This window comes from Patella vulgata, chromosome 1 (genome assembly GCF_932274485.2).
Source record: "Patella vulgata chromosome 1, xgPatVulg1.2, whole genome shotgun sequence".
Taxonomy (NCBI): Eukaryota; Metazoa; Mollusca; class Gastropoda; family Patellidae; genus Patella; species Patella vulgata.
The window spans coordinates 10,100,371-10,119,510 of record NC_065879.2 but is presented as its reverse complement, the minus strand read 5'-3'; positions in this window follow the sequence as shown (position 1 = coordinate 10,119,510).

Genomic DNA, 19,140 nt, shown 5'->3' with positions numbered 1-19,140 from the left:
TGTAGGTTGGATCTTGGTTTTGCTTCCCATTCGAATAACTAGACGCTTTTGCCAGGTTCTCCATCCAGCGGGGTCGAATCCTCTCGCACGACCGCCCCCCCCCCCCTCATATGCCTGTCTTCATTAGCCCAAGTGGTGCAGGCAAGTAGGACATTAAACATCATTTATTACATGTTTTGTAATAAAATAAGATTGACTTTATCTACTGGGAAATAAAGGCTATGATTTGACACAAATTATTTCAGCCATATAAACTTATGTTGGTCATGGTGGTGAAGGATTAGAGGTGAGTAAGTTCCCATATGTCCTTGCTTGTTCTGATTTTCTTCAATCCTTCTAAAGATAAAACCATGTAAACAAATAAACAAAAACCTTTTATCTGATAGTACAGAATAAGGACATGGTGTGTAATCAATTAGGTCGGGTCACAGTGCTAAACGTTTGCGAACAGCCAGCTTTATCTAAAATCAGCCATCAAACTACTAATAGATTAAAAAAATATTACAAAATGGACAAAGTGGCTACGATTGGATTTACTGCTCTTGCTTTGTTAGCCATTGCTAGTGGTGCTGCTGTGACTGTAACACAACCTATCCTTGCAACTGCCATGGTAAAAGAAGGCTGTTTGCATGATGGAAAGTTATATGAAGAAGGAGAGAAGGTCAACAAGAACCCGTGTTCGCCATGTTATTGTCGCGGTGGTATCATGGCGTGTATGATAATAGATTGTATGAGACCAAACTGTGTTGATTCTGTGAGACATGGCTGCTGTTCTTCTTGTCCTAATGGTAATTTTGTTTTATTTTTATTTTTTTTCTTATCTCTAAATCTGTCATCGCATCTTTTGCTAAGCTGAAATATCCACAATGGTGTAGGTTTGCAAATAGCCGAGATCCGTCTCTATCATTTAGAGACGTATTCTACAAATATTACTATGAGATTCTGGGTGTTTGAGACTAATCAATGATTGGAATTTCTACACTAGTGAATAAACTTTATTTGGGCGGTATTTCTTTTTTATTTTGTCAGGTGCAAACTGTCATTTACCGGATAAATCTATATTGAAAGATGGTGACGTACGCACGTTGGATGACGGAAGCACTTGCAGATGCGTCTCAAGATTTGGAATGGGATATGGACCGGCCAATCCACAAGCAGTGTGTACTCAAACCCCTAAAATTATACAATAATTACCATGTCTTATCTTGTGTTGATATGAAATAAAAAGAATGATGGTGAAGAATGAACACATTCTACTGGATGGTGTCGAGGGGTTGGGGGGGGGGGGGGGTAATGAAATGGGTTTAACGTCCTACTGTTTTGTCGGGGTGGTAATGTATGATTGGATGAATAGGTTACCAAAATAGGTGACAGATTAATCGATTTAATCGATTAGCAGTGAAAGCTAAAGCGGGATAAAATGAAAACGTGTTCAACGTCCTACTTCACTAGCCAATCTAGTGATATGGGGTTTAAAGTCCTACTGTTCTGGGCTACGCCATGCTGTGTACAATAAGGGAAATCTTGCTCGGACCGCGAAGCGCTACATCCTGCTCTTATTTAGAATTCCAAAGCTTCTTTTACGTACACGTGTACACCGAACCTCGTCCGAACGACTAGACACTATTCATTGCCAGGCCCTCCATCTGCACACTGACAATGGGAAACCACGGGGGAAAAATCTCGGGGTACTTTCCGGGCCAGCACCGGACCTTCTGGTTACTAATTCAGCGCCCCAATCACTGAGTCACCTAAGATGGTAACAATTCATCTACGTTAGATATTAAGGTCATTTCCAAATTGGTTCTGTAATATATATTGTATCTATATATGGTTAAATCTATTTGTTAAGGACTGCTCAATTTTTGTCAAGGTCACTGAGATGTAAATATGGTTAGGGCACGTAATTGTTAGCGAGATTGTAGCCTAGGTTAGGATTAGGGTAAGAATTGAGGCTAGGTCCAGGATTAGGGATTAGCACTAGCACTGTTTACATCTCGTGACCTATGACGAAAAATTGAGCTGGCCTTATCATTTAGCACTTAGCATATTGTATAGTGTATAACACTTACTTGTCCAAGCCCAGCATTCTACACACTACCTCCCCATTTCTGATGGTAAAAGCATCGTCACAAACACTTCCCCATCTCTGGTTATAATATACCTCTAATCTTCCTTCATATTGAGATGGTCCACCAGATAAACGAACCTTTATCTCATGTAGTGGAGCAACTGTTGATACAAATACAAGGTTTAAAGAGAGAGAGAGAGAGAGACAAAGAGAGAGAGAGAGGTCTTTAGTAGTGGGAGAAAACCGGAGGACTCGAAGTAAACCCACGAGGTTGGACAGGCGATCCTACTCCTTGTCGTCTGTCCGGGGAATCAAAACCACGCCAGTTGACTACTATAAAATTGGAAATTAAAAACACGAATTAGAATTTTTAAATTACTACGCGACTCGTGTTTTTCTGTGCCATTTGTAATGACTAAAGAAAAACATATCACAGAAGACATTAAAAATGACTGATTCGCAATCGAAAAAACAAAAACAAAACACATGTAGAATGGATTAAGAAGGCACAAATGACAATAATTTAATGTTTATAACCAAGCATAAATACATTATATTTGGAAAGCATGGCGATCATTAATAAATTCACCCCTATAGTATCATTCTTTAAACATACATTATGCAAGAGCTAAATCTGCCTATTGCAGGTCTTTCTAAATTATTAATTAGACATTAATTAACTTATCCAGACCATAATCAACTCTCGTAGCATCGCTAGCCTGCTGGGTTTATTGGATTAGGTTCCGATTTGCTGTTCGAATTTCATTCATAATATAATCTTGAAGTGGATAATCGAGACTATGTTTTTTTATCCTACCGTCTTTAGTAATGATGATCGAGGCTAGGCCAAAAATTCAATCGCTAAATCTCGATTCATAGTAGATCAATTTGCCTGAAATTTTCAGCAAATTCCCTTTACAGTATCTAGTTTTTAATTATTATAGTGAGAACTGCCAGCTCTTTATCTAATCTCCAATAATGTATCTTTAATCTTGGAAGTACATTTAAAACAAGTATGATCTTCTATGGACCAGAAACTGATCATGTTGTTGGATGAAATTCGAAAATCTAACTCACCAAAATCGATGCAGAATTGTTCAAAGAACAGGCATCCCAATGTTCATATCGATCAGACTTGAATTGAAGGAGTCTTAGGCTTGTACGAAGCGCGTCACCCCAAGAAGAAGAACGAGAAGAAGAAGTAGAACAAGATAAGATGCGGTTAACGACCAGATCTTCGTCCAAAAAGAAGGTCATCGACACTGGTACTTAAAATTAACCAGGGCAGTTTAGTTTCCATGAATTAAACCGTTCTAATCTATTCAATATCAGAGAAATCCGGTGCCATCGAGAGTTGATTGTGGGATGAATCAGTTCATCAATGTCTAATTAAGAATTTAGAAAACATTTTAGGCCTAAAGAAAGACCTGCAATAATCGGATTTAGGTCTTGAATAATATATGTTTAATATAATGCAGCTGAAGAAAACATAACTTGCAAGAAAACTACTGAACTTACTCCATTGACAAATTAGACCAACATCTTCACTGTGTTTACAGTTAGTATGTCCGAGAGGCTTAGTTTCACAGCCCAATAAACTCGTTTCATTGCCAAAACAATGTATATCATCTATTAGTACTCTGCCTGTTCCTGGTCCAAATGGTGCACCTGCCAGAGCTACTGGATTAGAACTGAAAGAAAAGTAGGATGAAAAAACAAAAGATAAACACAATTTACTAATTCAATTGGTGAAGGATAGAGAGAGAAAGAAATGGAGTTTAACATCCACTGGACACAAACTAGGTCATTTCGGGACTAACATATGGTTGAATTTTATTTCAATAATTCGCTTATGCGTAGGGGTCTTTAGCGGTGGAAGGAAACTGGAGGACCCAGAGAAAACCCAATAGGTTGGAGAGGCGACCCTACTCCTTCTCACATACAACCGGGGATTATTTTATTATCGTAACAATGGTAGCAATGACAATTGAGACTACAATATTCTTCAAACGACCATAACATATCCATAAACAGCCAACTGTGCTTAAATTCGTTGAACACCAAGAGCATTGGATGGCACAGAGAATTGATTATGGTCTTGGCAAGTTAATAAATGTCAAATTACTAATTTATATAACATTTCAGACCAACAGAAAGACCTGCAATAGTCAGATTTCACATAATGCATGTTCAATGAATGGGCCTCCTGTTGTTTTTAGTGTTTAACGTCTGCTTCCACCGAAGGTGATATCGTAAACAAGTTGTCTTATTTTTCATTTTTATTATCTTAGCGCACGCTCAGGGGTCTTTCCCGTGGGAGGTAACCGGAGTACCCGGAGTAAACCCACGAAGTTGAGAAGGCGCCCCTATCTCCAAGCTACATACGCTCACAGCCGCAAGCCAGATGTGACCGGCCAGCTAGAGGCCGAAGCGTGGCACTCTAGACCACTAGGCCACCCCCACCCCCACATGATATTTAGTTATTACATTAGGTATATACTCAACTTACAAAGGATAATGTAATTGTCTACATGCGACTCTAGCAGCGTACTGGTCAAATCCATCATCACATACCGTACCCCAAGATCCTTCATAAAATATTTCCAGTCTGCCTGTATGTTTCTCTGTGCTTCCAGTTAATCGTAACTTTAATGGCTCTGAAAACGAAGATTAAAATCAAGATTATAGCCATTTGATTAGGGTATCCATTCTTCCACCCTAGCTATATAAGTAAACTTTTTATATGAAAAGGCGGGTTGGATGGCCGAATGGTTAGCGCGTTTGCGTTGAACCATAATGTCTGTCATTGAGCCAACTTGCGTGGTTTCGATTCCCCGGTTGTATGTGACAAGGAGTAGGGTCGCCTGTCCAACGTCGTGGGTTTTCTTCAGGTCCTCCTGTTTCCTCTCACTGCTAAAGACCCTTACGTGCAAGCGAATTAGTGAAATAAAATTGAACCATATGTTAGTCCTGAAATGACCTAGTTTGTGTCGAGTGGACGTTAAATTCTCTCTCTCTCTCTCTCTCTCTCTCTCTCTCTCTTTCTCTACAATATGTATTGTAGGCAACTGATGCTATCTCGTGCACGGCGCCCTTCATTATTCAAAAGTAAATGGATCTGAATCATATAATTACTACATGCCCGGGACTGTACAGTGAAGTAGATGCTTATGTCTGACCCCCGGATGCATTCATTGATTTAAAATATACTTCTGTTGTTTAATGTTTGCAATGTTTGTGTACAGTATACTGTGTGTTTTGTCCGCAGGTTTTGCCTTGTGTTTTTTGTTTATGTGTGGTACGGTCCTTCTACACGTACTGTTATAGCTGGCATATAAAAAACCCAATGTACCTGGATTACAATCAAGACCGACGTCTTCACGATGGCTACAGTCGCCTTGTCCCCATCCTTTATTACTACATTCCAATATGTTATTCTCCGTCCCATCACATGATACATCGTCTAATAATATTGGCCCCGATCCCCTTCCATAATACGCATTCGGGTGATACAAGGTTTTATCTCTGAAAAAAAAACGCAGATTGATCAGATATTGAACAAGTTAACCCCTAAACTGCATAGTTTTTAAAACGTTAACTACCCCCTATTGTGTAATTAATTTGACGAAAAACGTCATTTTTTGGACCTTTTTATTCCTGAATACAAATTTTAGCAGTCTTAAACCATATTAAAACTAACGGTAAATAGAGTTGTCTCCCTTAATTAGATTTCCTTGACCAGGTGTAATATAACTTCCTACTCATGCTGCGATCGTGTTCGAAGAATAGGTTGGGGAAAATAACTCCAGGGCGTTATATAACGCCCTACGCAGTTAACTGGTTAAAACGATTAATACAATGCCAAATTTAAAACGGATATTTAACCAAGGACTCTCTCAAACTAATATAAAGTACTTCGTCACACTAAACTAAAACGCTTCAACAAACTAAAATAAAGGGCTTATGAAACGAAAATAAAAGGGATTTATCACAAAATTTAGTATACATGTACATTGTACATACCTTTGGAATCCAAGCTGATGACAAAGTACTTTCGCTTCATTAACACCGAATCCATCATCACAAATCGTACCCCATACATTATTATACATTATTTCAACTCGTCCATTTGTAGTTGATGTACCATTGGCCAGACGAATTTTAACATTTTTACCTGTGTATTAAATGTAGAGATTGGAATTATAATCTCTGTAATACTATAGGGCTTATTTTAGTTCTAGAAAATGTGCTCTGTTTAATATATTGAAGTAGTTAAACAAATGGGTGACAACGAGAAATCGGCTAAGTGGGTATTTTTCAAGATTCAACTTTCTTAGACTAACTCACGTACAGTCCTTGCCATCATCAATTTCTAAAAGTTGGTTACTATCGTCCAGGCATCTGGTGCACAGATTAGTACATTCAATAGAATACTGTTGACGTAAAACGGTGCTCATACAAAACACTTGCCCAAAAATGGTAATTGCCCCGCCCTAATAGCTGACACATCTATACTTTCTATATAAGAAAGAGTGAGGTAAATTTCTCTTCAGACACCCTCCGACGTTCGTAGCCATATGACTAGCCGCCTCGGCTTAGAGGCCGGGTTACCGACATCATACAGGGTTCTTAGGACATACTCTCAGCCCCTAGTTCGAGGCTGGGATAGAGACAATATGTAGTGTTGGAGTTTTTTTTGTAAAAAATATTTTATTTCATTTGAAAATTGATTAGAGAACAGGCTGGTCCTATGTTGACTCCTCTCCAAGTACGATACCCACGGTACTTGACAACCGATACAATCCGATGTCTAGAAAGTTGATTATGGGTTGTTATGTGACTAAATCTCTAAATAATAGTTTATATAACATTTGTACCTAAAATAAAGACTTACAATAGGTAGATTTACCTCTTACATAATGTATCTTTAAGTTGCCCAAACTTAGCTAATTAGATAATATCCAAAATATGCACCATTGAGATAGTTGACGTAAATTACCTGTATCACAAATAACACCAGCATCTTCTCTATGGGTACAATCTGATAAACGATACGGTGCATGTTTACAATTATCTAATGTGGTTTCGGTACCATCACATATAACGTTATCCATTACAATTAAAGAACTGGTATTTCCCTGCCCGAATGCAGCCTTTAATTTAGGCATGGCACCAAGTCTGTAAATAATGTAAGAATACAATTAGTAACCTTTTAACGCAGTGACACTTATTCCTAAATCTCGATGTTGTGGTTAGAATCGGTATCGCGTTTGGCTTGGAACCATTGCTAAGCAATCTTAGCCTTAATATTTTTGTAAAACGGTTGGTACACATAACATACAATACAGAAGTGGCAACATTAAAAGTATGCTTTCTATTAGAGTTATTATATAAAATTTTTAAATACATCTCATTCCAATGCTTTTCCATTTATAATGCAACTTAAAAAATTGAGTAAAATAGAAGAAAATTAGGATTACCCGCGCGGGAGTGCCAAAAGCAGCTTTGACCCATGCGTATGATTAATAGGCGAACAACTTTCGTTATATAGAAATAGAATGAAATGGCATTGAACGTCATACTGTTCTGCTCTGAACTGGACTACTGAAGACGGGCATACGACATACAGTGTGCTATGAGGGAAATTTTGCCTGGAAAGTGGCACTACAGCCTACTCGTATATCGAATTCCAACTGTCAAGGGATCTTTCACAGGACCTTGGTCTTTCGTCCCATTCGAATGACTAGACAGCTGTCCTTGTCAGGCCCTCCGTCCTGCATCACTGACAAGGGGGAACCACGCGGAAAAATCTGGATGAACATTCCCGGCCAATGCAGGGATCGAACGCCCGACCTCCAGGCTAGCGAGCCAGTGTCTTACCCGCTTAGCCACCGTGACCCTCATCATTAAATAGAATCTTGGACATTTTGGTTCAAACTGCACGTATTTTAAATTTTAAAAATGTGCCAACTCACGTGGGTAGTCCCAGCATCCTACAAACAACTTTAGCAGCTTGGTTATCCCAGTGATCATCACAGACTGTTCCCCACTGTCCTCTAAACAACACCTCTACACGGCCAGCACTTGGTTTACCTCCACCTACCAATCTTACTGATATATTAAAACTCGATGGTTGAACATCTAAATAAAGGAAGATAGAGAGAAATGGGGTTTAACGACAATTTGACACAAAGTATGCCATTTCGGGATTAACATATAGTTTAATTTTATTTCAAGAATTCGCTCCCGTCCTTAGAAGTCAGAGGTCCCCACGAGGATAGATAGGCGACACCGCCACTTGTCAACTACGAGTGTGGGATTATAAAAGACCTTATGATCTAATATGCATGCGTTAGACCACATGACAACCCAATCCCCCTCGAAAGAAAAAGTATATTACTTTTTAGTTTATAATAAAACCCAATCACTGGCCTACCTATGCGCAGAGAGGATACAGACCAACGACTTATTCTATTAGTGTCTTTAAATTGCCTGTTGTTTGAATTTAGAAGAATACTACTTTTTAGTTTATAATAAAAATGAACTACTCGCTCAACTTATGAGTAGAGAGGAATCAGACAAACGGTTTATTTTATTGGCATCTATAGAGGGGCATTATAGAAGATTAGATAAAGAGCTGGCAGTTCTCACTATAATAGTTAAAAAATAAATAATGTAAAAGAATATGCTGAAAATTTCAGTCAAATTGCTTTGAATCGAAGTTTTTAGCTTAGCATTTGAATTTTAGGCCTAGTCTTGATCACAGTCTCAATTATCCATTTTTGGATTAAATTATCAATGAGCAGCAAATCGGATTCAAATCCAGTGAAAATCTGACTCATCGAGAGTTGATTAAGATCTTTTCATGTTAATAAATGTCTAATTAATAGTTTATATAACATTTCAGGCCTAAAGAAAAACCCGCAATAGGCAGATTTAGCTCTTGCATATGTATGTTAAAATGTCGTGTTAGTCAAAATTAGTTACCAAATTGTTATCAGGTATGGTGTGCCATGCTAAAACCTCATATTGACAATATGTAGGCCTACACACCCGTGGTGGGGTTTAAAATCTGACTTTTCTGTTGAGGTTTATTTCCTCAATATCAGGACGACTAAACGTTCTTTTTTGCCAGACCCACCGTCCTGAACTAATGGCCATAAGATGCATAATCCAAAGAAACTTTCTCGCCCAACACCAGGATACAACATGCAGTGCTGGATTAACCATAAGGCAAATAAGGCACGTGCCTTAGGGCCAGCCAAAAATCCAGGCCACAAAATAATAAAGTAAAACTTTTTTGATAATTATCAGGTGGTGACAAAAATGCTTGCCTTTATTTTTATGTAAATAAATTGTATCCTTCTTCATCTACGCGGTTTGTCCTTAAAAGCTTTCCATACTCTGGCAAAGGGTTGACATGATGTTTCGTCCCTTTACACACGTGAGGTTTGTTTACATTTGTTGTGGGAAAGAATCTCGTAAGTAATTTCATATTTTTTTTAAATTTTCATTCGCAATTGACATTAGATGTATTTCCATAATTATAAACATGCATAGACCAACATAACGAGTGAAACATTGTAATAAACAAGCTGATATGACTAGGGAACCCCTACTTTCAGGCCACCTATCAAAATGTGCCTTAGGGCCAGCAGAGCCTTAATCCGGCACTAGCAACATGGGATGCCCTGGTTACCTTTGCACAGAGGAATGTGAATGTTCACTGCTCATGATGAGAGCTGTTGATCGTTTTTCTATGAACTCCAATATAACACTGGTTAATTTCTTTATACTGGGCTGACGATTTATTATTAATTTGATTTCTTAAAGGTCGTTAAACTTACGTGGACAGATGACCGATGCATCCTCATTATGTCTGCAATTACTTTTACCCCATGCTCGGTGTCGACATGCAGCTAAATTAGGCTCAGATCCTGTACAGTTAACATCATCAAGCCACACCCTTCCTGTCCCCTGGCCATACCACGCTTTACCTTTAGCAATAGCACCAGTTCTGGAATACAGAAGATGTATACAATGTTATACATGCTGAATTCGCTCATTCTGCTTATCAAGATAAAAATTATAATGTAAGTTGCTGGAAATATTCAATTACATTTGATTCAATATTTGTCAGCCAACATGAGCATATAAATAACAGGAAAATCGAAGAGAGTACGGTTCACCTTTTCAATTTTTATATGCCCACATTCTCATGTGGACATATTATGCCATCGCCCCTGTCCGTCCGTCTACATTTTGCTTGTGGACACTTTATCCGATTTTCATGAAACTTGAAATATAGGTTTATTTCCATAAGATCTCAGTTCCTTTTGATAATGGCATTGATCGGACCATGACTTCATGGATTATGGTTTCTGATTATACTAACAAATCCTGAATTTAGCTTGTGGACACTCAAGAAGTTACAATTTTCACCTGATTTTGATAAAACTTGAAATGCATATAACCCAAAGAATGGCCCTTGATTATTACACCCTAATGATGGTTGAGTTCGAATTTCGTAAAAATCAGATCGAAACTGACGATCCTTGTATGCAAATAGTGTACAAGTATGTAATACCAAGGATGTAAACCCTTTAGAGGTCACGATTTTTATTTGATTTTGATGAAACTTAACATATGTTTATATCCCGAAGATCTAAGTTCCTGTAGATATTCACGCATATCGGACTGTAACTTTGTTGATTATGGCCCCTGATTGTACGATTTATCCCTTCTTTTTTTTAAAGCATGTTCTCTGTCCGTCTCTTGCAAAATGTGGGCGTATCTTGCATGGCAACTGCTTGTTTAGGGTCATGTGGTTTTGTCAGTAAAATCTGTAATATGGCTGAAGAAACAATTAAGTCTATAGATGTTCCCTACTTTTAATGTGTTTAAATTTCTATTCAATTTAAAATTCTTTTTGTCTTTTTAGGAAGCTTATCTAAAATATCATTAGCTATTCAATATAACCCAACAGTTGTTGGATGTTATGTCTCTAAAGCTCGTGCAAAATATATGTTAGAGGTAAGTAGAAATCTATAAAGGGAGACAATTGATTAGGTTCAAAAATTTAAAATGTTCTGAAAAATAAAAGTTCTAAGTAGTATTTTAATTTTGATGAATGATTTAAATGAAATGTACATAAATAAAACAAATTATAAAGTACAATTGCAGAACTCCTTTGATTTGAATAGTTAGAACAATTTATTCATGTTCAGATTGTGTCAAGGGAGGTAACTCTTTATAGCAGTGATTACTGTTAAATATTTGGAATTTACATTGATTGACAAGCTTAGAGAGAGAGAGAGAGGAGAGAGAGAGAGAGAGAGAGAGAGAGAGAGAGAGGGTTTAACGTGCACTCCACACAAACTAGGTCTTTTTTGGACTGACACATGGTTCAATTTTATTTCAATAATTCGCTTGCGCGCAGAGGTCTTTAGCTGTGGGAGGAAACCGGAGGACCCGGAGAAAACCAACGAGGTTGGACAGGCGACCTTACTCCATGTCACGTACAACCGGGGAATGGAAACCACTCCAATTGACTCAATGACAGACCTTATAATACAGCACGCACGTGCTAATCATTCGACCATCGCCCCCCACCTCCACAGTAATGTCTTGTCTGATGTATACGCCACCCTGACAAAACATAACTCTTTCGCAAATGCAACTGCACCAACTATAGAATCTAACAAGTTTCCAATAAGAAGGATTCTTTAAAAAACGCTTATTACCCATTGTAACCAAGTTGTCTACAGACCACTGAAGCTGCTGCTGGACCCCAATTATCATCACATACAGATCCCCATTCTCCATTATATAGAACAGTAACACGACCTTCATATGGCCCTTCGCCATCATCTAAACGAACATCTACAGGAAATGCTGAAAGTAAAACACAGAAAAAGAATCATTACAATAATAGAAAAGAATATTTTCTATTTTCCTATTTATCCTATTTCGTTTTGTTTTATTAGTTCAAAATTTCGTTTTACTTGTCTTTACTACACCAGGTAGAGGTAATCGAAAGTATAAAAAAACAAAACGAAATATAGATCTGTATTTTAATGAGATTGTATGCAAATAAGATACACACATTGTCAAAAAATAAGGATTCAAAATTCCTTATTTATAAGTATAGTACAAGAATAATGTACGTACATTATCTTACCAAGGTATCTTAGCTTTACATGAACATACCGTCGATGGAATGTAAGATACAAATAATTTCTTTCACCTCAACATAGTTTCTTTTGTTAAAATATGACACAAAAAGGAAGAGCTAATGAAGACGGACATACACCATGCAGTGTGCTTTGGGGGTAATTCGATATAAGAGTAGGTCGTAGTGCCGTTGTCTGGGCAAAATTTCCCTAATAGCACAATGTAGGGCGTATGTCTTCCTTAGCCCCGTAGGTGCAGATAAGCATGACATTAAACGCCATTTCATTTTATTTCTTCCGTCTTCATTAGCCCAGTCGGAGCAGAGCAGTAGGATGTTAAACCCCATTTCATTTCATTTCATTTTTTTTCACTTGTGTGAAGCGGGCTTTTATAATTTTGAGAGAAATTGTGTTTATCTTACGTGCGGGACACACAACTGATGCGTCGTGTGAATGATTACAATTTGAACTAACATTCATCCATCCGGGTATTTTACAAGCACCAATAACAGACTCCGTACCAACACAGTTTACATTATCTAATAATACAGGCCCCTTTCCTTGTCCATACGCCGCTGCTGGTATCGCTGTGGCATTAGATCTGTAAGCGAAAAAAAACCCACCGGTTTCAGTTGGGGACATTTGCGTTTATTCATTCATAAAATCATTTTTTAAATTTCCTGTGGCCCAGTGCAAGATCCTGTTTCGTTTCGTTTTTTATAGTTCGAAATTTTGTTTTACTTGTCAGTGTATACACTGGGCTATACTATATACCGGAAAAGGGTTACTTATTTAGTGTGTTTTCCGGTATTTAGTGTGTTTTCCGGTATTTAGTGTTTTCCGGTGTTTTCCGGTATTCAGTATAAAATGGTGTTATCCGGTTGTTTTCCGGTGTTTTCCGGTTGTTTTCCTGTGTTTTCCGGTGTTTTCCGGTATTTAGTATTCTCACACACTTTTGTTCTATCATATTTATTGATCTTTGATGAATTTGTGTAATATTGTCTTACGTTGGGATATCAGCCATGCGACATATAACCGCAGCATCACCATTAGTCCAGTTGTTATCACAAATAGTACCCCATTTGTTATTGTAGAACAATTCAACACGTCCTTCTCCTGGTGTAGGACCACCTACAAGTCGCACAGGTGTCTTCGGTGGAGGGTCTAGAAAAATATTAAAAATTGTAACAAAAAAACAAATATTATATAAATGAAATGAAATGGGGTTTAACATCCTACTGTTCTGGGCACTGTTTCTCGAAATTTTATCTAAAGATAAAATTCAATTTTAGTAGATACTTCTAAAATCACTAAAAGCACTGAAATCAATCTAATATTATCCAATCCAATTACTAAAATTTGGATTTTATCTTAGTTAAAATTTTGTGAAACAGGCCCCTGTTCTGACTGGGATAATGAAGACGGGCATACGCCATACAGTGTGCTATGAGGGAAATTTCGAATTTCAATTGTCAAGGGTTCACTGACAAGGGGGTAACCAGAGAGAGAGAGAAATGGTGTTTAACGTCCACTCGACACAAACTAGGTCATTTCGGGACTAACATATGGTTCGATTTTATTTCAATAATTCGCTTGCACGTAGGGGTCTTTAGCAGTGGGAGGAAACCGAAGGACCCGGAGAAAACCCACGAGGTTGGACAGGCGACCCTGGTCCTTGTCACGTACAACCAGGGATTCGAAACCACGCCAGTTGACTCAATGACAGGCCTTATGATACAGCACGCACGTACTAACCATTCGACCATCCAAACCCCCGGAGGTAACCACGAGGAATAATCCTAATGAACACTCTCAGCCAACACCACGTTTGAACACGGGACCTTCAGTTTATTGAGCCAAAGTCTTAACACTGAGTCACCGCATTTCCCAAATGTTATAGAACGATGTCCAATATCTGCAGTCATCAATATTTATATATGGACCATTTCCAGTACATATTTAAATGAAAGAAAGGTAAGAGCTCTAAAGGTTTTACCAATCTGGTTAAAACACAGATCCTATTTCGTTTCGTTTTTATAGTTCAAAATTTTGTTTTACTTGTCTTTACTACACATGGATCTGGAAGAGTTGTTATTTAACTCGTGTTCTGAATGTTGTCAGGGATAAGCCAATGAAACGGTCTGACACAGCGAGCTTTAGGCGTGTTTTGCATGGAACTGTGGGTAATCAATGCTGATTGGTTAATCAAATGTCTGACATCATAGGGTCATAAGTCGGTCTTTTGACCCCTGGGGCCGGTTGTTCAACTTTTAGTTAAATTTAACCATGTGGTTACGTTTAACCATGGGTTATATATTTAACTAATCGTTACATAACCTGTGGTTAAATTTGTGTTGTTCAACTACATTTAACGACGTTGTTATGTAACCATATGGTTAAAATTTAACCATTCAATAACCATATGGTTAAAATTTAACCATTCAACTAGTATCCCATAATTCTCCTTACTAGCAACCAATTCAAGATGGATGACACTGCAGGGGGGGGGGGAGTGGGCAAAAGAAAAACCAATTGATATCCGCAAACAAATTTTTCTAATGTTTAAAGATGTTTAGCTGAATGGGAAATTAGTCTTCGTGTGGTGTTTTTAGGCAGCACTGTCATTCTTCAGTGACATGGTTGTTGCCTGCTAATCGAGACTGGAGAAGGGTAACTCTTGACAACAAAAATTGTTTCGCTTGTAAAGTTCCCCTCTTGTAAAATGTGGTAAGTTGTTTTTTTATCTTTTTAAAGTATTATTTGCAGACCTTTGACACTATTTTTATTAGTCCCCGTTCAGACAAAAGTTGTTCGAGGCTTACATCCACCAAAAAGCCCTGTAAAATTATGGTTGCTACGTGATGTCAATGAATGTAAACATAGATAATGTATTAATGAAGTGTCAATTTTGGCATTCCCTATTATGAGGCGTATTTCAGCTGCCATAATCATATTTTCATCTTATTAAGTACTTTCTTGTCACTAATGATTTTATTAATTAGGTGGTAGTCGGAATTAGATAAAAACTAGTAAAATTTGCTTAGTGATGCCGCCAAAAAAAACCGGAACAAAATTGTGTATATAGGCCTATAGACAGTGCCTAATTAGGATAGGCCTCCAAATAGTTTTAATTAATTTGTGACTGATTTTCTACTGTTTTATGTGTTTCAGGGGTGTGTTTTCATATAAGATGAAATTTGAAAATAGTGTGATGGACATTTGCAGAATTTCTTGAAGATTTTTGTCACCCTAGCCTACTTTTGAGGTGGCGAAGATCCTTGACCATGACCATGAAAATCTGTATGCCTAGACACCAATATTTATAGGCAGTTATTTGCCTTGTTGAAACAGTTGTTTTTATCCAGTCGAGCAATGGGGAAACTGGGCTATTTGTGCACAATGTCATTGATTTAGAGAAAGTTCATCATGATTTTTCGGCGTGTAGGACGGAGGACCTGGGAAGGTCCTGTGTACACATTGACATGCACGTAAAAGATCCCTTGGCAGTTTGAATTCGATATAAGAGTAGGCCGTAGCGCTGCTGTCCGGGCAAAATTTCCCTCATAGCACACTGCCTGTCTTTATTAGCGCAGTCGGGGCAGAAAGGTAGGATGTTAAACGGTTTCATTTCATTTCCTTCTTTTTTCATGTTTAATAAAGTGGGACCATGAGAACTTGTCTGGCAGTCACCTTGACTGATTTAACGACAGGTTAATCATTTAACGATGCCCTGCTAGGTGGGTTAAATATGGACCATTTTAACGATTACATAACCATGCGTTAAATTTAACGACACGATGAACAACAGATTTCTTCAGCTCTTTAAATATAACGATGTCGTTAAATTATTTAACCACATCATTAAATTTAACCACAAGTTGAACAACTGGGCCCTGATGTGACCTATCGCTATAACTTGTCAGATCTTCATATAGTGTAGGCCATCGAAAGTATAAAAAAAACGAAACGAAATATTGATCTGTATTTAATCAGATTGAGGTTTTACTTTCTGTCCAAGAATCATATTCTCGAACACTTTAATTAAAATATGTTAGGAATGCAACACTACAGCCTATCGCTGAAATATTTAGTTTGTAAAATATGTAATATCATATTCTAGTTCTTAGCTTCAAGAAAATCTGATGGGGAAGGTACCTTTTTTCAACATTTTCCGAGATTCTATCCGGATTATCGCCCTTATTTTTCTAAATTTTATGACGGTCTAAATCATGACGTCAACTGGCAGACTATCACCAGACAAAGAAATGATGTGAAGGTATCTTAGAAACAAGATTTTTTTTTTTTAAAATGGCCTAATACGTACCAACAGCACATTCAATGGCTACATCTTCAGTATGTGCACAGTTATTAACACCCCAACTTTTATGGCTACAGTCCATAATAGACGCTTCAGGTCCCTGACATTCTAAATCATCAACCCATATCGGACCTAATCCACCATCATATGTGCTCTTCGGTAGCACTCTTCCACCTCTATAATACAAAATATGTTTTAAAAAGGTATTATCACCTGCTGTGTTTAATAGTCCCATGAGAGAGAGAGAGAGAGGGGGGGGGTGAGAGGGGGGGAGAGAGAGAGAGAGGGTGCGAGTTTAACGTCCACTCGAGAAAACCAACGAGATTGGACAGGCTACCCTAATCCTTGTCACATACAAAGTGGGAATAGAAACCACAAAAGTTGACCCAATGACACACATTATGATACCGCGCGCACGTGCTAACCATTCGGCCATCCAACCCCCCATGGTCCCATGAAGACAATAACTCTCATCCTTATTTAGAAATGAAATGAAATGGGGTTTAACGTCCTATTGTTCTGCTCCTGGTTGGGCTAATAACGACGGGCATACGCCATACAGTGTGCTATGATGGAAATTTTGCCCGGGCAGCGGCACTATGGCCTTCTCTTACATCGAATTCCAACTGCCAAGAGATCTTTTAGGTACATGCCAAAGTGTACACGCGACATTGGTCTTTCGTCCCATCCGAACGACTAGACAGAAGTGTCAAGCATCACTGACAAGGAGGAACCACGCCGGAAAATCTGGATAAACTTTCTCGGCCAATGCAGGGATCGAACACCCAACACCCAGGCTAGTGTGACCTCCTTATTTAGAGGAATATCATTTTTATGAATGTATAAAACGGTCATCTTGTAACCAAATATGGCGGCTGTTAACGGTAAGCGTTAAAATTATGTTTCTGGTTTTTGTAGTTTTTGAGATACTTCCATAATATTCCTTGAAAACCTGGGCATAAAATCTAGACATATAGTTTATTTTGTGACCATTCTGGAATTCAAGATGGTGGCGAACAAGGTTGCGGCATTTGTTGGTGTCCATGTTTTGTGATCCCTATAGGAAACATACTACACTTGTGCAAAGACACAAGAAGAGAACGATTCTAGTGGAAATCACTCCTTATTGGTCTACTATCGTCATTTCGCGGGCCAACATATGCTTTGTCTTTATTTCAACATTTTCGCTTAAAGATCTTTCAGTAGTGGATGAAAAAACATGCCCACGCCCTCGCCCCCCACGAAAAAAAAGGAAAGCTTCCCCTACACATTGCCACATACACAGGATGGCTACCGTGACACTTGACTCGATGGCATATTTTTGTTCTTTTTCCACACGCACCACCACGGCCACCCAACAACGCAAAGATAACACGACTGTAAATAAAGAGGTAAGACTAACTTTTGATAGCCAAGCATTTTACAGATGACTGCTGCATCCCTGCTTTGAAACTGGTCATCACAAACTGTTCCCCAAATACCATAAATCTTCAACTCCACTCGTCCTTGATTGTAGCTAAGACCATCGGTCAGACGTACTTCAATGGCACTGATTGCAGCTAGAGTTCGAAAAGAAGTACAGGTACCAAAATGAATAATGTTTAATGAAGAAAATAGAACCACGAAGCTGGGGATACTTCAGTAACACCAGCCATCATACAGTGGCAGGGTGAAGTAAACTTAACATTGTGGATTCACATATACATGAAATGCATCTACTACTGCAATGAACCAAAAGATAGGATTTCTCCCGGGACAATGTCAATAATAAGGATGCAAGACACTGACAGAATTTTATGGCCTAAAATGATGAGTGAATAAAAAAAAAACGACGTTGTGCGTACTGTATTAAAATCATACGCTAAACTGTGGATTTCAAAAATACTGTGCCCGAAATACATCTACTACCCAGTAGCAACGAGGTTTGGTGGGCGGGCGACAGAGAGTGGGGGTGGGGTGAGGTGTGGACAGAGAGGTCTTGGTATGACAGTTCGGATACAATCTGAACGTGTACATGAATTGTCTGTATGAACAAGTATTTTGTGTTCAATTCATAAGCAGCACCGTATTTTATTAGCCGAGGGAATCAATACGGTTCGTTTTTCAGTTTTGTAAAATCGCCTTACTTGCTGCTGGTATACACATAACACCAACGTCCTCACTATGTTCACAGTTGCTGGTGCCCCAGGGTTTATGTGAACAAGCACCTAATCCAGTTTCATTACCAGTACATACAGTATCATCCATCCATACTTTCTTACTGGGATCACCTGTACCATTCGAGTAATATGCTGATGTCATTGGAACGGCGATGGCACTGTAGAACACAAAATAAGATGAAATGGGGTTTATGGTCCTACTGTTCTGCACCGACCTGACTATGGAAGACGGACATTAGGCTATGACAGACATTTTGCCCTGATAGCAGCCCTACGGCTCTCTTTTATTTAAAACGGTCATTGTTTTCAGTCTGACAGCATCTCTAAGAAGTGTGGGTTAAATTGACCTGACGTGACCTCTCATCTAGCCAATGATGAGATATTTTGTCGTGGGAAAAGATAATTGAACCAATCATAATG